Source organism: Polypterus senegalus, chromosome 6 (assembly GCF_016835505.1).
Source record: "Polypterus senegalus isolate Bchr_013 chromosome 6, ASM1683550v1, whole genome shotgun sequence".
Taxonomy (NCBI): domain Eukaryota; kingdom Metazoa; phylum Chordata; class Cladistia; order Polypteriformes; family Polypteridae; genus Polypterus; species Polypterus senegalus.
This window is the reverse complement of record NC_053159.1, coordinates 111,590,446-111,613,288: the sequence shown is the minus strand read 5'-3', so window position 1 is coordinate 111,613,288 and position 22,843 is coordinate 111,590,446. Positions and strand designations below refer to the sequence as shown.

The 22,843-nt window shown below is 39.5% G+C and overlaps 1 protein-coding gene across 5 annotated transcripts in view; it reads left to right on the top strand.

Annotated features, from left to right (window-relative positions):
• Positions 1 to 1,235: 1,235 nt before the first annotated feature.
• The window catches only part of camkk1a (calcium/calmodulin-dependent protein kinase kinase 1, alpha a), a 184,453-nt gene continuing 162,845 nt past the window's right edge, over positions 1,236 to 22,843 (top strand). For 2 of the 5 annotated variants that reach the window (XM_039756784.1, XM_039756781.1), the window contains exon 1: positions 1,236 to 1,627. The gene's annotated coding sequence lies outside the window, so the exon portion shown is untranslated. The remainder of the gene's footprint in view (positions 1,628 to 22,843) is intronic. The other 3 variants (XM_039756786.1, XM_039756785.1, XM_039756783.1) reach the window with 2 other exon arrangements.

The window sequence follows — 22,843 nt, the reverse complement described above, 5'->3', positions numbered from 1 at the left end:
ACTCCAAATTCATGACAGTGTCCCAGAAGAGAACCTTGAGTTTCCTCAGTGCACCCCACCAGTACCGTCCAGGTGTTCAGAGGTGCCTTGCCCTCTCACCTGCTTTGTCCCTTTGTCCAGTCACCTATGCTCATTTGGGCTCAGAGGCAACTCACATGCTGTACTATTACCCCACTCCCTGTGCTCTGAGGTCTGTCGGTGGCAGCTTCATCTGTCGATCCAAGGGCTTTAGCAGCCAGGAGATGCATCCAAAGTGCTCTCTAAGTGCTATATACCTCTCTACCTGCTGTTCACAGGGGCTACTTTACAGCCAACTTCTCCAGGTATTCCCGGTCCCTTGTGGAAATACATGTCCCAGGCATTTCATTAGTTTTAGCAGATATAATGGGCTTAGCCCCAGCCTTGCTAATTCTTGCACCAGTCATACAATAATATATTGAACAGCTGGGAGTACTCTGTGGGGTATTGTGCAACTCATACATAAATATCACAATGAAAAGTGCAGGGCACGGGGAAGTACCTCTCAAAGATCAGGGGCTTAAGCCCGGAAGCACACTCCTTAATGACAATACTGGTGTGTCAATTTCTTTTCTCATTGGAGTCTACTTTTTTGTGAAGAACACAAGGTAAGACAGGTGCTTGAGTGAAATTTCCAATTTCCCTCATCTGGTTTTATGTTACTTGAAGTGACCAGATTTTTAGCCATACATAAGACCATATAGCTAGCTACAAGTGAGCCCACCTTTTAGGATCCCGTTATGAGGACTGTAGGGGTTCATTTTTGTAGAACCTATATACTTTCTCTAGGTGTATATGTATGTCCTTTTAAGGTGTTGGTCTGAAAGTCAACCCCAAATTCCTGTTAACTCTGGATATATTGTTTTGCTAAAGCATATTTTGATAACACCACATCTGTCGACTAAGGATGTACAGGCACAGAAGCATACTTACTTTACTCCAGTGTAAAAGTCCAGTTTTTAATGACCAAATATTATGAATATGAAATATGTCGTACGAGTTTGTCCAAATTAAATCCCAGTGCCGATACGGAGCACCCGTAATTGTACCCGTGCACAGAACGGTACTAAGCCAGCTTTTAATGAATTGAACTGACAGGCTCTAGGACCGCGCAAATAATGACGGTTAACGGCAGTCTCGCTGGGAAATACAAGGTGACAGTTCCGTACGATTTGGTATCCCTACGCGCCGCTAAGGCGCGATTTCCCTATTTCGTAGGAGCTAGTGGTTAGGCATGTATTCTGCCTCAACTTTCGGGGAGTTGGGTCTATTTTCTTGCTTGCTGAAACCTGTTTCAAAAAGAAAGTGAAAGTGTAAAACGAAAGGAAACATGAAATAAAAGAGAGGCAAGCTGAATGGAAAAGAGAGAGAGGCTCGGCGCAAGCTAAGCCTTTCGGCTGGTGTTGATCTGAGGCAGGAGTGGCTTGAAGCTGCGTCAGGAGAGTGTGAGCGGAATGCGCTCGGGCTGAAGAAACTAGTTGGGAGGCGGCCGGTAGGGCGAAGGAGCTTGAGCTGCTGTCTGCAGGAGCGAGTGAGGTGAGAGCCAACTTCTGCAGGGGTGTGCAGCACGGGAGGAGACCTCCGGTCGGGAAAAGAGGCAGAGAAAGAGGTAACGTGCCATGCTGACAAGTGCTTAATGCTGTAGTTAACAGGTAGTGTCAATTCTGTGTTGCCTCCGCGCGGAAGGCATTCGCTTTATAAAGCGCCTTTCCTAGTCACGTTGTGGTTTGATTTTCTTTCATGTGTTACTGTAAATAATATTGATGCTACATAAAATGACAATATTTAGACAATGTTCCAAGTGATTAATCATTCACTGAATTAATTCAGACATCGCATGCCATTAAACGCTCGCTAAGTGTGCTTTTTGTGTTCGAATCTTGGCACGGTCTTCTCAGGTTTTGTCTCCTTATTAAGTCAAGAGTGGACTGGTTGCTGCAGAGTAGCTCACGATTCCACTTGACAAGACGTGCAGTTGCCTCAGCCGCTATAATGCAGTTTGTTATATAATGCTTCCTTAAAGATCTCCACTCGTTAGTTGAAAAGCCTGGCCGACCTCCCGGCTGTCGTCAGTGTCAATCTTTTTACTGCATTTAAGGACCGTTATTCTTGGAAGAAAAACGTGGTTTCGATATTGTTACCGTTGTAGCAAGCTGGGGTTCTGTTACTGTGCGATCGCTTCCAGGAGCTGGTCTATTACTTATCCCCACCCCCATTTAATCAATACAGGGATTATTACGAGACAGGACAGAGTCATATTTTTATTACCTTAAATTTTGTGCTTGCTTCTTACCAGTGTATATATTTTTGTGTGGATTCATATATCCCGACTGGCATATTAAGAAAACAATTGGGTTAGCTCGATCTACACTTGTCAGCGTGAAAACATGAAACCCTTTTTTACATTTGTTTTGGGGCTAAATCAGTAAATGACTGCGGCAAAATGATGCACACCACGCAGATCCACCCTAATACCTGTAGGCGCCACGTCACGCTGTACATTTTGTCCACACTTGAGACCCCTGTCGCCTACGGCTGTACCTACAGTATGCTTTCAGTGAGATTATTTTGCAGTTCAAAAACAAATCACTATTTCGTTTCGAGATTGCATTCCTGGTTTTGGTCACTCGTGTTACTGCTGTGGTCGCTTTCTAGGCAGTAGTTTACCATTCCGTGTCATTTTTTAATTGCATTCGACGTTCGTGTTGCTTCATTTTGCAGGCAGCATCACTAACTGCAGGTCTATTAGTAAGCGCTGAGCTGCGCTGCAATTCTGACGGCCCCCATTAGTAACGAAAGGGTTGCCTTACTGACCCGACTGAAGGAATGCCAGTGTGGTCTAAGAGTCTCAATGGTCAGTAGGACAGAGAGATCTGCTTGAATGGCTGTCAGTCAGTTTCCTCTATTGCCTACGCATAACCAGCCAGTAGGAGTTCAGAGTCTTAGGGTGTGAGAGTAGCAGTGATGGCTTTTTAAACACTGTCTAAAAGTGTAGAAATGTAACGTCCCTGTGGATTTAGGCAACAGTTGGATGTCCGTCTTACTAGTGTCTAACTAGAATGAATGGGACGCCTGTCTGCCATTCATGCAAGACGGCAGAAGCAATTGGCTCTAGCCGTTGGTTCTACATCCATCTGAAAATACTTTTTTAAAGAAAATGTTAGAGAGTGGAGGTTGGACAGCCTATAACAGCTGAAAACAGTAAGAGATGAATGTCCATCTGCCAGGGTGTAATGAACAGAATCACTACCACACTGAATGTTAGACTAAGAGAGCTGCAGCAAATACTTGTTACTGCATTCTGACAGAATTGATAATCCTTCTGCTAAGATAATATTACAGTAGATATGGGGTTGACACTGTTGGTGGTAATTGTAGCCAAACGCTTGTCAGAACACTTTTAGGGTTTGTAAATCTGTCTGTTAAACAGAGCCCACAGGAACAATTTACTGCTCAAAGGATGAATCAACTTTGTCACAGATGCTTCTCCTAAAATTCCATAGAAGAAATCGCTTTAGACAAAAAGTGAGACATGAGATACAGCACAGGTAAAAGGTTTGAAAATTGAGAGTTTGGTTTGAAAAGCATGGTATATTTTTTGAGATATCTTTCTAGTCTTGTTTTAATCTCCTTCAGGTCTTCATATTATTTACATATTAGTGGACTGATGCCTTTATCCAAGTTGACTTGCAACATTTGAGATATGATTGGTTTAGGGTTGCCAGATTAGAAAATTAGAAATACGGGACACTCTTAAAATCTCTCTCAATATTACTATATATGTAAATTTATACATGCCCCCTACACACCCAGACCAATATATTACATAAAAGTAGAGACACAAGTTAAAAACATAAAGCAAGGATATTAATGGGTTATGAGAAAGACAAAAGTAAAATCATTTGATAATTATTTAATGCAAGCTAAAAAAATTCTGTAAAAGTATACAGACAACAGAGAATATTATTATTATTATTATTATTATTATTTAATACAGGCAGTTAGAAAAAAGTGGGCTGTGGCAAGTAGTAACAACCCACTTTGTTGACATGTATGTTGCAGTGCTGATACAGAACTACACAGCAGCGCGGCTGGAGAGCAAAACGGTAACAGTGTCTCATTCCTCAGCCAACCATAGCAACTGAACAAGTTGCAAACAGGCAGCAAACACTAGTTTCCTTGTTACATTTTGGTTATTTTTGAGAAAAGAAAGTATAATTATTTATAAAGTTACAACTAAGTACCATAAGAAGGTAGTAAAAATATATCTTTATTACGAAATTTGAAAATGAAGTAAATACGGGACATTTGGGTGTTCCTGAAAGGTCAGTACGGGACAGGGGATATAATTATAAAATATGGGACATGTCCCATATGTAAGGGACATCTGGCAATCCTAGATTGGTTACATTTCTTTTGTTCTTTCAACTGGAGCACATGAAGATAAAGTGATTTTCTAATGGTCACATAGTGTCAGTAGCAGGACTTGAACCAACAACCTAAGGGTTGGAGGTTCAAAGTCTTAATCGCTATGCCACACTGCTTGCCTTCTCTTCAAGAATGAGTGTGATCTTTCTGGAGCACAGCAATATACTGTATATTGTCCTTATACAGTATATAATTTGATACTATCCGTATGTATGGTTTTCGTGTCAAAACCAAAGATATATATAGATAGACGGCGCATTCACTGTGTTTCCCAGTCGACATGATACGTCAGCGCATCAGCTTTATTGCAAGTGGCAAAGTGCCATTTAAACTAATACAGGTAGATGTGGAAAACGGGTTTTCTGATGAAAAAACAATAACTTTAAAACAGTATCGTTTACATACAACAGATTTTGGAGAATTGTTTAAATGCAATTCTGTCCATTTATACACTAACAATGGCAATTATTAAATAATAATTATAATTATTATTGTTAAATAATTCCTCCCATATAAGTAACAGTTTTCGGGCTGCCTTCTTCCATCTGCGAAACATTTCTAGACTTCGTCCTGTTCTTACGCAACACAGTACTGAAGTATTGGTTAATGCCCTAGTCACCTCACGCATAGATTAATGTAATGCTATTCTGTCTGGCATCCCACAAAAACGTATCCATCGCTTACAACTTCTTCAAAATTCTGCTGCCATGATAATAACCTGCTGTTCTAAAGCCACTGAACATATTACTCCTACTCTCTCTCAGCTTCACTGCCTCCCTGTTAACTACAGAATACAATACAAAATACCGCTCTTAACATTAAAAAGCTCCCCCCTACCTCAATGATCTCCTACAGACTTACACTCCCTCTCGCTCACTCAGATCCTGTAATTTGAGAGTATTCAGTCTGGCAATATGGTGCAACCTTAGTTTGTGGAAGACAGACACAAGACATGAGCATAAAATGATGGTTGTCAATTTCAAACTGTGTTTTCCTCAATGTGCTCCTTGAGAAAGAAACATCAAGTTTGAGAAATGTTAACAGCTAACAACAATCTACATAGTTAGTGACTAAATACGTTTAGCTAAAACGTTGTTTGGAGGCTCACTTGAGCACATACGTAAATGCATAGCTTTGGTAGCTTAGCCTGGCGTAGCTAAAGTAAAGATTATAAAACCGGATTTTCAAATGGCCAAATATAACCAAAACAATTGTTTAGCCTTACCTATGAAATGTAACCCACCGGGATCTGGTTTGGAGCGTACAGCGGTTTTTAAAATCCCAAGCAGAACATGTGTGAGGCATCTTATCCATTACTTCACTCCACAGCAGTGCCACTCACAATATGGTGGTGACGTTGATGTACGATTCTGCTGGTCATGAGGCGTCTAGTTATTCTATGTCTATGGTCAATACCTCGACTCAATACAAGTTCGAACCATGCAATGGGACTCTGCCTCTGTAGTTAGAACATAACATGGCAAACACGTATGCAGTATTGCATGATTGGCTAAGAATATTCGAATGCTTCAGTGACGCCGTTGGACTGCCGAGTATAGTAAGTCGGTGTTGGTTCGAGCAGATAACAGTAAGTTCGGTTGGTTTTTGGAACGTTGGTTTGGTGGGGCGTACTTTCCAGGACTAATATCGTTGACTGACTTAAACCCTTCGACAGCTCCGGAACCGTAAGTAATTTAGAACGTATCACCATTTGCTTGGTACGTTGAAATCTATCTTTGGGCAGTTTGGTTTTGGTATCTGTCCTTCTGACATCTATTGGCAAACTGAGTAATGATGCCTGGGTATTAACAACGGTCATTGTTTAAATTTTAGCCGATCCCAGATCTAAAATGACAACGGCAACATAATTATTACTCCGACTCTGATTAGAGTTGTAAAATACGGTTTGTTTTGAAAATTTGTTTGCCGGAAAAAATCAAATGAGGCACGCAGAAGAGCTGAGTTCACGTCACACAGCCCCGTTTAAACAGGAAGCTCTTCATTACATCGGCTGAAAAGGTCTATTTTAAGCACAAATCAGTGCCATGATAACAAAATTATTTCATGTACTTAAAAAAACAAATAATTCTTTGCAGAGGAAGTATGGATTTCATAAATGTAGAATTTGTAGCCTGGTTCGATCAGGCTCCCAGTCGCTAGTTATTATTATTATAGCAACTAACAGTATTATTCAAAAGCAAGGACTGCTGTTTTGTATTCATAGTAAATCGTTTTAATACCACAAATTGTCCATACATTTCACCGTATGTTACTGAGCATGCAATGCAAATACTTTCAAATTGTTAAAAAAAATGTCAAGGCACTACTTGGAAAATCTGAGCCCGTTGTGTGAATTTGCTGAGATATCTGCTGAAACTCAGACACTTATAAGTCTATCTGCGTGATTTTTCTCAGGAGAAAAATATAAGATGCATGAAACAAAAGAGCATGTCTCCATTTTATTTCTTGTTGAGCTCATTATTGTCTAGGAGAAACCAAAAAGACTTTTCATTCCCATAAAGTAGGGTAGTAACATCTAACTATAGGCTTGTCTACCTGAAGCAACAGTAAAAGCTGAATTCATTTTAGTATGAAATGCTTTTGTGAAAGAAAGAAATCCAGAGTTTGCTTTTTTTTGTTCTTGGCAGATAGTTTGGAATCCTCCTCTATTCTTGAGCTTGAAAGGAGTATTCTACTGCAATGATTTTGTAAGTGGCCAAAGATTAGTGTCTGTGTGCACTCGGGACCCCCTGTAAAAGAAAACTGAGTGCCATTATGTGCAATGCTGCACACCCTTTCTCTGACACACTAACAGCCAACGACTCATTCATCAAAAGTGTGTTACCAGAAAACACTGCTGGGGCTGATTTATACCAACGACAATACGCCTGTATAATGCCTCACTGTGACTGTGACGGCCAAGTCAGAACTTTTCTTTCTTTTGAGTTATCTTCCGATTTAGTCATTCTGGTGTGTGTCTGTATCTGTATATTTGTGTATGTATATATATTTATGTATATGTGTATATATATATATATATGTATATATTGTATATGTATATATATTTATATACTGTATATATATATATGTATGTGTATATATATATATACTGTATATATATTGTGGACTGGGACCCGGACACAGACAGGCGGACATATACATACGTATTTCACCCAACACACGTTTATTTACAGTTATATACTATTTACAGTGCACACAAACCCCAGTGCCTCTTGCACCGATTCCCCAAAGTCCAGGCCTCTCAGTCACTGTGCCTCTCTCTCTTGGCCACCTCCCGTCCTCTCTCCAGCTCTGTCCTCTTCCACCCGACATCCACTGATGACTGGAGGGAGGCGGCCCCTTATATGGGAACCCGGATGGGCTCCAGCTGCTTCCTGGCACTCCCTCTTGGACACACCCCTGTGTGGCGGAAGTGCCGGCTGTGCACCCGGAAGCCGTCCGGGTGTCTCCTGTCTTCTTCCACACCACACCAGGAAGTGCTGGGCTACAGGGTTCCTCAGGCACCGGGGCGCCACCTGGCGGTGGCCACGGGTCCCTGCAGGGCTGGGCTTCCAAGCCCTGAACCCGAGGCCCCCAACATAACCAGGACGGACGCCCCCTCGCGGTCTGGAGGAGACACAAGCCCTCCTGGTTTTCCTGGGCGTCCCGGCAGGGGACCACAATATGTATGTATATATGTGTATATGTGTGTATATGTATATATATATATATGTGTATATATATATATGTATGTATGTATGTATATATGTATGTATGTGCTTAGGGTCATTGTCTTGTTGGAAGGTAAACCTTCGGCCCAGTCTGAGGTCCTTAGCACTCTGGAGAAGGTTTTTGTCCAGGATATCTCTGTACTTGGCCGCATTCATCTTTTCCTCAATTGCAACCAGTCATCCTGTTCCTGCAGCTGAAAAACACCCCCACAACATGATGCTGCCACCGCCATGCTTCACTGTGGGGACTGCATTGGACAAGTGATGAGCAGTGCCTGGTTGTCTCCACACATACCGCTTAGAATTAAGGCCAAAAAGTTCTATCTTGGTCTCATCAGACCAGAGAATCTTATTTCTCACCATCTCAGAGTCATTCAGGTGTCTTTTAGCAAACTCCAAGATATAACTTTTTGGCTTGTTGTGGTTTCACAACAACTCCGTGACTGTTCTTGAATGGCCCAGCCAGAGCCCTGACTTAAACCCAATTGAGCATCTCTGGACAGACCTAAAAATGGCCGTCCACCAATATTTACCATCCAACCTGACAGAACTGGAGAGGATCTGCAAGGAGGAATGGCAGAGGATCCCCAAATCCAGGTGTGAAAAACTTGTTGCATCTTTCCCAAGAAGACTCATGTCTGTATTAGCTCAAAAGGGTGCTTCTACTAAATACTGAGCAAAGGGTCTGAATACTTAGGACCATGTGATATTTCAGTTTTTCTTTTTTAATAAATCTGGAACAATTTCAAAAATTCTTTTTTTTGTCTGTCAATATGGGGTGCTGTGTCTACATTAATGAGGGAAAAATGAATTTAAATGATTTTAGCAAATGGCTGCAATATAGCAAAATGAAAAATTGAAGGGGGTCTGAATATATTCTGTACCCACTGTGTGTATACAGGTATATATATATATATATATATATATATATATATATATATATATATATATATACAATTTATATGATATATATCATACATTTAAGCTATGTTGCTTAAGCCGTATCAGCACTTGTATGAGTCTAGAGTCTGTAAAGAGCCAATTTGCTTCTCATAGCCTTTCAAAACGTATTTTTTTATACTTTCTGCTCTTAAGAATTAAGTAATTTCCTTCTGATTCTGATTAGTAATGTTTTAGTTTCATCTCCAAACATTGTGGTGTAAATAGAATTTTTCTTATTTATAGTGTTTTTATAATGTCCACAATTGAAACAAGCACAAGGGTGTAGAATGACTTGCTCAGAGCCCCACTTGGTCTTATTTTTTCATATCTATCTCTTTACTTGTTGTAACATTCAGATGATAGTATTGCTATATTTTGTTAAGTTATTTTACTGCTCTGTGTGTGGGTATGTAATGAGAAAGGGGAAAGTAGGCCAATGGACTAGAATCACAATTTGACCTACAGTATGTGACAAGGTGGTGACCTGTTGACTTGCATGTTGTGTTTACCATGAGGCTTTTGTCAGGTTGTTCCTTTTTGCATTCAGATTTGTGCCTGCTATGCCGATGTGTAGATTCGATATTTTGATTTTATTTGACATTACCTCCAACAATATATGTGTTTTTGTATATTTGGAGCTACCATTCTAGTTTTGGTTGCCATAGGCCTCCCTATTGCTTCTGTTGGAATGTGATTGATAAAAATGGATGTAAAAGTTGAAAATTTTCTTCCTGGATTATTTAGATAATATTACAGCGTAGTGAGATTAAGGTATAATTGAGTGAATGGACTGTGTTTGGCTGGCGCCCTGCCCGTGGTTTGTTTCCTGCCTTGCACCCTGTGTTGGCTGGGATTGGCTCCAGCAGAACCCCGTGACCCTGTAGTTAGGATATAGTGGGTTGGATAATGGATGGATGGATGAATGAGTGAATTGAGGACTAGAAACACCATAACTAAAATTTAAAGTACAGGGTAGAAACACTGGATATTTCATGTGAGAGTGGAAAGGGTAGGTTCATTTGAAGATTGCTTAAATAATCAATAAACGTCCATGTACAGTCTAAAAAAAAAAAAAAAGTTTAATCGATGTGTCTTGGCTTCTTAATGAATTTTTCTACTTCTTATTTGTCTCATTCTTCTGATAAAGATTGTTTTTAATAAGTGACCCATATTGAAATAAGGTATTTGGTAACTGGGCTCCATTATTTTGTTTTGTAACACTGAACTTAGGTTTGTGCCATAACAGAGAGTAATACTTGATCTAAACAGAACCTGTCCGAATAAAAACATTAGCAGCCACTTTTGCCTTTTTACAGTGTTGGACTTGAGCCTAAAATATATGTGCATCTGCATTGAAACTCATACACAATGTTTTTGTAAGCATCACATGTTGTTCTGAGTGGGTTGGTAATTTACATGATGTGCTATTTCCAAGTAAGCTATTGTTATTTAAACATACAAGGTAGGGCCCCAAACAGAACGGTCATTTCTAGAGACTCTGTTTACCTAACGCTATGTTGGTTTAGCTGTATCAGCACTTGTATAAGTCGAGAGTCTGTAAGGAACTGACTTGCTGCTCATAGCAAATACTAAGCACCCTTCATTTTTCCATTCATGATTAGTGTAAAAGGAGCCTGTCCCAGTAGCATTTAGAATATGGCAGGATTTAACATATTCTGATGTTGGATACTTTTTGAGTTGTTGTTTGGTGAATTCAAAACCGATTTATCTGAAGAAAAATCCAAAGCAGACATGAGGAGACAATCCAGACTGGGCTGTGATATCATCCCAGGACTTAAGCAGCACCACTGAAGCACATATCCAAACATGCTACTCTAAGTCACTGAGACAACCTGTCTCAGTACTAAATATTGTTCCTGAAACGTAGCACAACTGAAATAAAAATGTTCACACTTCCTTATTTTAGTTTGTTTGATTAAGTAGAGCAACTTCATCTAAAAATCAAGGCAATTTTATAGCAGTGGTTTTCTTATTGTTTTCATGCTTTTCAAACAATGTTCGTTTATGCAAGTAAAATGTGTAAAATGCACGTGCCAGTCTGTCATTCCTGAAAAAAGAAGCCTTGCTAATAGAATTAGAATGTGTCCAAGCTAAATCCCTTTGTTTGCTGGGCTTCAATTTCTTTCTCTTTTTATTGTTCATTTTGTAAGCCCTACATTCCAGTGCTTGTCACTTTACGTGCACTTGCTGCTGACAGATATTTATTGATTACAGCTTAGCAAACTGCAGATATTTCAGTTATTGACTGGCCATAAAGTATTGTTTAGCACAAGATTTATGGATGGCACTCTGTACTCCTCATTCACACTGGCTGATTATCCCTCTAGTGTTGCATATCGCACTAACCAAGCTCGCTGCTCGACTAGGATTACCAACATAACTTCTAAGGATCTATTTTCAGTCAGTCAGTCAGTCAGTCATTCTCCAACCTGCTATATCCTAACACAGGGGGTCTGCTGGAGCTGACCCCAGCCAACACAGGGCACAAGGCAGGAACAAATAAGGTTGTCGGCCCACCTCAGGCTACACACCCTCACACCAAGCACACACTAGGGACAATTTAGGATCGCCAGTGCACCTCACCTGCATATCTTAAGACAGTGGGAGGAAGCCGGAGCACCTGGAGGAAATCCACGCAGAAATGGTGAGAACATGGAAACTCCACGCATGGAGGACCCGGGAAGCGAACTTGGGACTCCTAACTGTGAGGCAGCAGCGCTACCACTGCGCCACCGTGCCACCTAGGATTTATTTTTTGTATTTTAATTTTTCAGATACTCATGTGTTTATATATGTGGTTGTGGATGGAGAATTATCATGTGATATGCAGTGTATATTTAGCACAGTTTATTATTTTAGCATTGCCTACTTAGTCTTTATTCCAACATAAAAAAATAGATTAACTCAAGGCTCAGACATACATTTTTCTAAATTCTCCTTTTCTTTTTTTACAATTTTATTGTAAGTAAAGCCTACCCTACCATACTTTGGCATTTTTGAGTGTAATGCAAGACACCACTTGATTTAATGTTTCATAACAACCATTCTTCATTTTGAACTGATATAGCAGTGCTTAACAATCTAATGTGTACACCTTTGGCATTTGGTACCATAAACACTGAAGAAATATTAAAACTCATTCAGCAACAATAACGTTTAGAAAACACATAACCAATATATAATATATTAGAACAGATTATGTATTTTTTTTTATTTGAACCCTGTGACTTCTGTGTTTTTTTTATTTACAGTCAATTCCATTATCCTTGATATATACTGCACCAGTATTTGTCCACGCTCTGTATCGTATCCCCAGGGAGTTAAGTGTTATTAAGATAATGTTATAAGTATGTCCTCCTAATGAAATTATGGCCCTTGCTATAATTTAGAAAAAGTCAATATTTAATGTAGGACGAACAGGGATAAAAATTCTCAGGTGCACCATGATATGAAATTACCCTAATGCTTGGATCACAATATGGCGTTGTTTTCTGTTAGCAGCATATTAAGTATTGTATTTTTATTCTGTCTTAGGTTGTAGGTCATTCTCTTTTTTGTTGACTGAAGTTTCAACTTTAAATTATGTTCGCATGGACAAAAATGTCAATCTGTTGCATCTAATCTGAGAAAACATTGATTCAGCTCCATCCTAAATACTGTATATATGTGTTTAAAGTGGAAATGGATTATAAGCAGCTCTGCATTCTCACTTTCAAGACTTGGAATACTCCACACATCATATACTGTACACATTGGTACATTAAATGAAATTGCCAATGGATGAGACTTTTTGAGAGCTAAGCTGTAGTAGGATCCATCCATCCATTCTCCAACCCGCTGAATCCGAATACAGGGTCACGGGAGTCTGCTGGAGCCAATCCCAGCCAACACAGGGCACAAGGCAGGAACCAACCCTGGGCAGGGTGCCAACCCACCGCAGCTGTAGTATGATTTACAACTAATATTTGACATTAGAATATTTAGTATTAGAGTTTGTTTTTTTTTTAAATTGAGTTTACAGATGTTTGTTTAAAAAACTCAGTGCTACGTTCTTAAAATATACTCACACCTTTTGATCACATTGGCCTTAGACTTTTTTGTTTCAGGAGCTTTTTTGCATCTTTGCAGTGATGGCATACAGCAAGGCAGTATGGGAGCAAACAAAACGCCTTGGAGCTTGCATGTCATAAGCAAATTCACCTGAGGTTTCTTGCTTCTTCTCTTTGACTTTAACAATTTCTGAATGATAAATTCAGGGTAATTCAACCTTCAGGCACTCCTCTCAGGTGGAATTGACAAGACAGTAATAGGTTGTAGTTTACCGCAAAACTTGATGCTGTCAAATCTTTTTTATGTTATACATGTTATGCTTCACTGTTAATAAGGTGAAAACAAAAATACATGCAAATGCACAATGTAAACTTGGATGAGGTATGAGTTTAAAGTCGATCTGCAGCAGAGCCAATGCTTGTAGTATACCATCTGTTGGAATTCACTAATAAAATGCACTGCGTTTCTCAGTTCATCAGATGGTGCACCAGTGCCAGTGTTTGCATTATGCCATCCTTTGAAATAAAAAAAAAACCAATCCATTTGTATATGTTTCTTATATACCATTTATCGCGGTGAATGTTGTTATGCATTTAGTAATAAAATGCATTTCTTTCTTTGTGCAATAGTGCTAATATCTGTAGTACATCATCTATTGAAATAATTTCCATACCCATGCCTGTACATAATGATTAATGATATCTCAAGACAAAGAAGCTGCAGTGCTCGCCTGTACTGATCCCCAGCACTTCTAATGAGCAATCAGTAGTTTGTAGGTTCTTGGTGCCAATGTTTAAAATGACCATCTTCATTTTCTAAAGATTAGCCAAGTGAAAAAAGTTCATGGTAAAATAAACAAGGATTGTCTGAATTATGGATGAAGTGTGCCAGGGTGTTTGCCATATGTTAAGTGAACACCATGTCACTGAATAGGCATACTAAATTTCCATTGGTAATATAAGGGAACAGAAATTCTTTATTAAGATATGGATATACCCTTTTAAATGCTCTAAGTATGCAGTTACCAGAGTTTGGAATAGAAAGAAAGAAAGATGCGCTCACATTCAAACAAAGGGTATTATTTGCTTGTGGAAAAAGAAAAAAACATTGATAGACATGATGATTTGTGTTGCATACCCTGCTTCTAGCAAAGCAAATGTGTCCACAAGATAATCTGTGACTGGTACTTCTACAAATGGCCAAATGGCATTACTTCTGCTGTGGGTTCAAAACCATAAAGAGCATCCGTGACTCTGTGTGGGAAACAGAGTTCCTGATTGTTTATGATAAAGATTTGGAAGTTTTGTATTTTATGATGAAGGAAGCTCTGAATTTGATTCATTTACAGTGAAGCAGGGGAGCTCAGCCTCTTAAGTGTGTGTGTGTGCTCGGCTGCATTATTTTTTTGAATCTGCTCATTGTGCTTCAGTGTGTTGTAACAGGGCTTTCTATTGCTGACATTTGCTTCATTACAGGTTTTGATTCTCTTCATATATGACTAGGAAGTATACATTGTGGCTTAAGTCTGCACCGCCCGACACTGACTACTCAGACATGCAATAGGAGATAAGAGTCTTCACAGCTTCTTTGTGTTGGTCTAGGTGCATTGCCCAGAGGGTCAATGCATGAATTAAAACCATATATACATTTGACAGTATATGTACTTATTGAATAAAGAATTGGGCTTTCCATCTCTGCTTCATATGTACAGTATGTCTGCCTGTGCTGATAAAGTCTGTGTGCCAGGAGGCTTAACATTACAGTATTCTCTTCATTTGTTACATTATTCTGTGATTAATAGTTTAGTTGTACTGAAAACCAGCATATATTGTGTATTTTGCACTGATGGGCAAGGTTTGAATGCGCTATGCTTAATTTTCCACAAGTACCCTAAATCATATGATCTAATGTCTATTAAGAAGGTTTCACTTTTGGTAAACTTTAAAAATTGGTGACTTAATCTGTTAATTGCAAATTGGTGAGTCTCAACCCATACTTGTTCTTGAAGGACTTGGCCTTTTTGCAGGATTCTTATATAGCACTCCAGAAGATTATTTGAACCTTTGTTATAAAAATACAGTGTTCAAGTATTTTTTATTTTACTTATTTTACTAATTTCGGTTCCTCGTAGCAGATATGCTTAGGATTGGCTGGTGAGGCAAAAAGGGAAGTAGTGAAAGCTGGAAAGAAAGAGTGGGAAGCGGGCTGAGGAATAGGCATGCTGGTGTGGAGAGTTGGCATGTACTTATTTTTTTTCTTGTGAGTCCAGAGTGAATGTAAAAGAATAAGAAGAATTACTGTATAATAGTATGTGAATAAGGAAAAAGACAGCAGATGCGGGACTTCAGATGGACGTGGTAGTTTTGAGTGTGCTGATGAACCAATTTCAAGATGAATTTCGGATCATTGCCATGAGCTAACAGGAACCTGGATGAAGTGGTTGTTGACATACTCTGCTAGAGTCAAAGAGAAGATCTTCTGGGAATATTCTGTCTGGGCAGTCGTCTTATATAATACGCTACCGTGGTTGTCTGTTTGTTTGTCCAGGATTTTAAATCACCTGTAGCTCGCAAACCATTTGACCTATTGACGTGAAATTTGGTACACATATACTATGTGCCTTTTACTATCTGCTTTCGGGGTAATGATTGACCTCCAAGGTATTTCTTCTTTTTATTTCTATTTTATTTTATTGTAGAACCAACTCTTGGCAGTTGCCAGTAGGGCAGTCGTGCAGTGCATACATAGAGGCGCTGTTCTCACCCCTACCACCTTCGCCATCACTTCCCCTACCTCTTCATATCTTAAATCATTCTTGAGGCAAATTGAAGACTTAAGTGTCAGCTTAAGTGAAAAATTAAGGAAAACGTACAAAATAATTGCAACACAAACACCGACTTGATCAATTTTAACGTGAAAAGATGCCGACGAAAGAAGAGAAGAAGCGGGCCGCTAGGGTGGAGAAAAGAAGAGCGCATCAACATCTGAGCAAATGAATACTAAACGTACAGAGAAAAAGTATGAAAACTATGAATACTCAAGTCAGGTCTATTCACTGCACGTTATCGTGCAGCGTGCTGTTACTGGTGGTATATAAAGTGCTACAAGAAATAGTACATTTTTATTTTCTTGGTCGAAATGTATCTTAATGGCAACAGTAAGACTAAGTAAAGATCTTTTATGTCATTGTTTCATTTGAGGTCCAATGTGAGACAATAATAGCCAGCTAACACAGACTTTAAAGGCCCTAGTCATGTTACTATTATAATATGATATGTGTATTTTTGTTTTCTCTATCCTTGACTTAATTAAAGAGTTATGTTAAAGTTCAGTACATTACTGTTTGGGTTTGGATTTAAGAATGGAATCCCTGATGAAACATGAATGACAAGCTGTTTGTTGGTAAGGTGATATGTTACATGAGAAAATGGTTGTTATTTGAATACTTAAATTTGTATGCAACCTAGAGTATTTTGTTTTGTTTTTTTTTTCCAGGCCAAGCATAGTTAGAAAAGCTGAAAAAAAAATCAATTCACGCAACAAACAATACTTACAAAGATCCATTTTAAACACAAGCTGCCTTTTTCCTGGGCATAAATAGCCAGATGGAACCACAGGAATGGTGATGTCAGGTACCACATATCGAACAGAATGGATATAAGACAACATCACATTATACACAGAAATCAAAAAATGAATTAATAGCACACTGTTAACATAAAATACACATTTACAATAAACACTTAACAATAAATCAGCGAGACTTAAAAAAAGAAAAATAAACAGAGGCCCGGAAACACATCCTTGCTAACGCATAACCACAAGAAATTTTAATGTCTTTAAATAAGGAAACTAGCATAGTTGCAGGCCACTTTCCCAGTTCGAAATATGACATCTTGGTAGGCACATGGCCCGATGTTTGATTAAGCAAATACAACAAACAAGTGCTAATGATCAATGGTATGATGTGTAGGTTGAACCAAAGTGATAAGCTGAAACAGAAACAGCTTTGTAGAGGGAATAAAACTGTTCAGAGACAACAATACCAAAAAGGTGAGGCTGTGGTAGATGCATCAGTTTAACTTGCAAATCATACACCATGACAAATGTGACCACAGCGACAAGACATAAAGTGGTCAGCGTTCATCATCTCTCCCATGCAGAAATTTCATAGTAGACCAGTGTTTCCAGATCTCCATTTCAGCTCTTCTGCAGAACTCAAATCAAACGGACAATGCTAAAAACCTGTAATGCAGTGATTGTGCACAGAAATAAAGGGCAGCAGACGAGGAATACATCAAGCTTACTTCCCTTCAAAACTGGAAGATGTCCTCGACTGCTATCGGCTCAGAACTGGCAGAAACCACTGGGACCCTGATACAGCCATATATAGCCTTCACAGGAGACTTTTGACCAAAAAGCCATTCCTGGAAATAAAGCCAAACATCTCACCCATAAATAAAATCACAAGGACTGGGCTTCAGTAAAATGTTAGCAGGTCCTTAGGACTGATGTGTTAAAAATTGAAATTTGTGGCTCTAACAGAAGGCAGTTTGTCCGCCAAAGAGCTGGTAAGTGGTACATGGATGAAAGTGTACAGGCAACAGTGAAGCACGGTAGAGGTTCCCTGCTGCTTTTGGCTGCATTTCCACAAACAGAGTTGCCAATTTAATCAAAATGGATGTCCCCCTCACTGCTCAGAAGTTCAGGGAAATTCTTATCAATCATGCAGTTCCATTAGGGAGGCATTTTATCATTCCCAGCTTTTTTTTTCAACAGCATGGCAAAGACCCCAAACACACAAAATCCTAAAAAATTATTATTGAAGAGGGCCTCCTTGTGCTTAGTTCATTCCATTCCTTCGATTGACCTACTCCCCCTTGGTTAGAACTGCTAATGTATCTAAAATAGTAAGAAAACCCTCTGGATGTTATGCACATATTATGAGTTCGTAAATATCTTTAACAGACATTAGTTGGGATGTTTGATATATTGTGTTTCAATGACGTGAAAAGAATGAGCCTTGTCCCAGATGATGCCCAGGGCTGCTAAGTAGAATGGAAAATGATTTGGAGACAACTGGTTAACCTGGGTAAACCCAGACAATGGCTGTTAAACCAGTAACGATAAAGATGATGTTTCATGCATTGCATGTTTATAATAATTTTGAGTTTGTTACCCAAATGGACTGTATGTCAAGATCTGTTAAGGAGATGTCCACAAAGGCAGTAACAGGAGGTAAAAAAAAAATGGGAAAGTATTTCTTTTCCTTGTTGAAACGCTTTTGAAAGTCAGATGGTGGCTGATATCATGAAAAACTGAATATCTGTTAAACATGTTTGATTTTAAAAAAAAAAAAAAAAAAAGAAAGAAAGAAAGAAATGCATTTCACACACATAACTCGGGAAAATTCCCATCCTGAAAACTTCACAGCTGTTTTTCCTGAAAATGTCTGTAAGTTCATGTCCTTAAAATTGTATGCTCAGGTTTTCCTGAATGGCTGACACCTTTGTTCTGAAATGTCATCACTCAAGTTTTACTAGTAAATTACTGAGATATACAGCATCTGTGACAGAAACAAATTGTCCCTAGTCTCGTTCTAGACACTTGTACCTGTCCATTGAAGCCCATACAAATGCCAAAATATCTGGTTGCAAAAGTAAAGACTTACTGACGTAAAAGAAAGTATACTCCTTGTGTTGGCTAACCCTAGCAGGTAAATTGCTCTAACTAAAGGTGTGTTGGCCATGATATCCACCTCGACTGATTTCCTTTCTGGATGTCTACATGGTCATTAGAACTTGTAATATGTTTAAAGGATAACTGATAAGTTAAAATTTTGACTAGGAGAAAAATTATTTTTGTCTTACATTGTTTTGTTAAAAGAATGTTTTGTTAACAAATATTCATTGATATCCTTACCGACTGTACCTTTTGTAATAATAATAAGCACGGGTCAGTGCACAAAAGAAAATCTAATAAGGGGTAAGAAAATCGATAGTAATAGCACTTCCACTCTAAATTGGAACAAAAATAAAATTGTTCTGTTTTACTCAAACCCCCTCAGAACCAAATATTGATTAAATACATAAACAGAAATCTTAGCTGCTATACCTTACTCTACCATCACTTTAGTATATATTGACCATGTTTCTTTAATAAATCTCTTTTAGTTTTATATTGGAGAATGAGTTCTGTGATAATGGAAAAGGCTTTATTCCTTTCTTTCTATTGCTTAATTGCCATTTATACTGCTCAGTGTCCCTTGCACATACTTGATACTGCCTGAAGCTGTATGCTTTTAATTAAATGCTTATATGTATTTCTTCTTTCTCAAAATCATTTTGTTTTGAAGGATTATACTGTGCCTGTAAAGCCCAACAATGAAAGAATATAGCACTGAATTAGTCAGTGTGGCTGAGAGCTGGAGCTCGACTATTAGCTTTTAATGAAGTTGTGTTGAGCTGCTTTGTAAATGAACTTTTAATGTTTTGCTAACGCTGCAAAAATGCGTCCGTTACTCATTTACTAGTAAGTAAGAAGACCTTAACAAAGGCTTCTTGTGATGCTAATAACACATACAAGGCACCCGTAAAGTGGTTATTCATCTATGTGGTGTGATCTACTGAAATAGCTTCATTTTAAAATGGTCAGAGTGCCTTAAGTAAGACATGCAGACATATTTCTCTTGATATCACATACAGTGCATCCGGAAAGTATTCACAGCGCATCACTTTTTCCACATTTTGTTATGTTACAGCCTTATTCCAAAATGGATTAAATTCATTTTTTTCCTCAGAATTCTACACACAACACCCCATAATGACAACGTGAAAAAAGTTTACTTGAGGTTTTTGCAAATTTATTAAAGATAAAAAACTAAATGTACATAAGTATTCACAGCCTGTGCCATGAAGCTCAAAATTGAGCTCAGGTGCATCCTGTTTCCCCTGATCATCCTTGAGATGTTTCTGCAGCTTAATTGGAGTCCACCTGTGGTAAATTCAGTTGATTGGACATGATCTGGAAAGGCACACACCTGTCTATAGAAGGTCCCACAGTTGACAGTTCATGTCAGAGCACAAACCAAACATGAAGTGAAAGGAATTGTCTGTAGACCTCCGAGATAGGATTGTCTCGAGGCACAAATCTGGGGAAGGTTACAGAAAAATTTCTGCTGCTTTGAAGGTCCCAATGAGCACAGTGGCCTCCATCATCCGTAAGTGGGAGAAGTTCGAAACCACCAGGACTCTTCCTAGAGCTGGCCGGCCATCTAAACTAAGCGATCGGGGGAGAAGGGCCTTAGTCAGGGAGGTGACCAAGAACCCAATGGTCTCTCTGTCAGAGCTTCAGAGGTCCTCTGTGGAGAGAGGAGGACCTTCCAGAAGGACAACCATCTCTGCAGCAATCCACCAATCAGGCCTGTATGGTAGAGTGGCCAGATAGAAGCCAATCCTTAGTAAAAGGCACATGGCAGCCCGCCTGGAGTTTGCCAAAAGGCACTTGAAGGATTCTCAGACCATGAGAAACAAAATTCTCTGGTCTGATGAGACAAAGATTGAACTCTTTGGTGTGAATGCCAGGCGTCACGTTTGGAGGAAACCAGGCACCGCTCATCACCAGGCCATTACCATCCTTACAGTGAAGCATGGTGGTGGCAGCATCATGCTATGGGGATGTTTTTCAGCGGTAAGAACTGGGAGACTAGTCAGGATAAAGGGAAAGATGACTGCAGCAATGTAGAGAGACATCCTGGATGAAAACCTGCTCCAGAGCGCTCTTGACCTCAGACTGGGGCGATGGTTCGTCTTTCAGCAGGACAACGACCCTAAGCACACAGCCAAGATATCAAAGGAGTGGCTTCAGGACAACTCTGTGAATGTCCTTGAGTGGCCAGCAAAAGCCCAGACTTGAATCCGATTGAGATCTTAAAATGACTGTGCACCGGCGCTTCCCATCCAACCTGATGGATCTTGAGAGGTGCTGCAAAGAGGAATGGGCGAAACTGGCCAAGGATAGGTGTGCCAAGCTTGTGGCATCATATTCAAAAAGACTTGAGGCTGTAATTGCTGCCAAAGGTGCAACAACAAAGTATTGAGCAAAGGCTGTGAATACTTACTGTATGTACATGTGATTTCTCAGTTTTTTTATTTTTAATAAATTTGCAGAAACCTCAAGTAAACTTTTTTCAAGTTGTCATTATGGGGTGTTGTGTGTAGAATTCTGAGGAAAAAAATAATTTAATCCATTTTGGAATAAGGCTGTAACATAACAAAATGTGGAAAAAGTGATGCGCTGTGAATACTTTCCGGATGCACTGTGTGTGTGTATATATATATATATACAAAGCGGATTCCAAAAAAGTTGGGACACTAAACAGATTGTGAATAAAAACTGAATGCAATGATGTGGAGATGGCAAATGTCAATATTTTATTTGTAATAGAACGTAGATGACAGATCAAACGTTTAATCCGAGTAAATGTATCATTTTAAAGGAAAAATATGTTGATTCAAAATTTCACGGTGTCAACAAATCCCAAAAAAGTTAGGACAAGTAGCAATAACAGGCTGAGCATAACGAAGAGCTGGAAGACCAATAAACACTAATTAGGTCAATTGGCAACATGATTGGGTATAAAAAGAGCTTCTCGGAGTGACAGTGTCTCTCAGAAGCCAAGATGGGTAGAGGATCACCAATTCCCACAATGTTGCAGAAAGATAGTGGAGCAATATCAGAAAGGTGTTACCCAGCGAAAAATTGCAAAGACTTTGCATCTATCATCATCAACTGTGCATAACATCATCCGAAGATTCAGAGAATCTGGAACAATCTCTGTGCGTAAGGGTCAAGGCCGTAAAACCATACTGGATGCCCGTGATCTCCGGCCCTTAAACGACACTGCACCACAAACAGGAATGCTACTGTAAAGGAAATCACAGAATGGGCTCAGGAATACTTCCAGAAACCATTGTCAGTGAACACAATCCACCGTGCCATCCGCCGTTGCCAGCTGAAACTCTACAGTGCAAAGAAGAAGCCATTTCTAAGCAAGATCCACAAGCTCAGGCATTGTCACTGGGCCAGGGATCATTTAAAATGGAGTGTGGCAAAATGGAAGACTGTTCTGTGGTCAGACGAGTCACGATTCAAAGTTCTTTTGGAAATCTGGGACGCCATGTCATCCGGACCAAAGAGGACAAGGACAACCCAAGTTGTTATCAACGCTCAGTTCAGAAGCCTGCATCTCTGATGGTATGGGGTTGCATGAGTGCGTGTGGCATGGGCAGCTTGCATGTCTGGAAAGGCACCATCAATGCAGAAAAATATATTCAGGTTCTAGAACAACATATGCTCCCATCCAGACGCCATCTCTTTCAGGAAGACCCTGCATTTTTCAACAAGATAATGCCAGACCACATTCTGCATCAATCACAACATCATGGCTGCGTAGGAGAAGGATCCGGTACTGAAATGGCCAGTCTGCAGTCCAGATCTTTCACCTATAGAGAACATTTGGCATCATAAAGAGGAAGGCGACAAAGAAGGCCCAAGACGATTGAACAGTTAGAGGCCTGTATTAGACAAGAATGGGAGAGCATTCCTATTTCTAAACTTGAGAAACTGGTCTCCTCGGTCCCCAGACGCCTGTT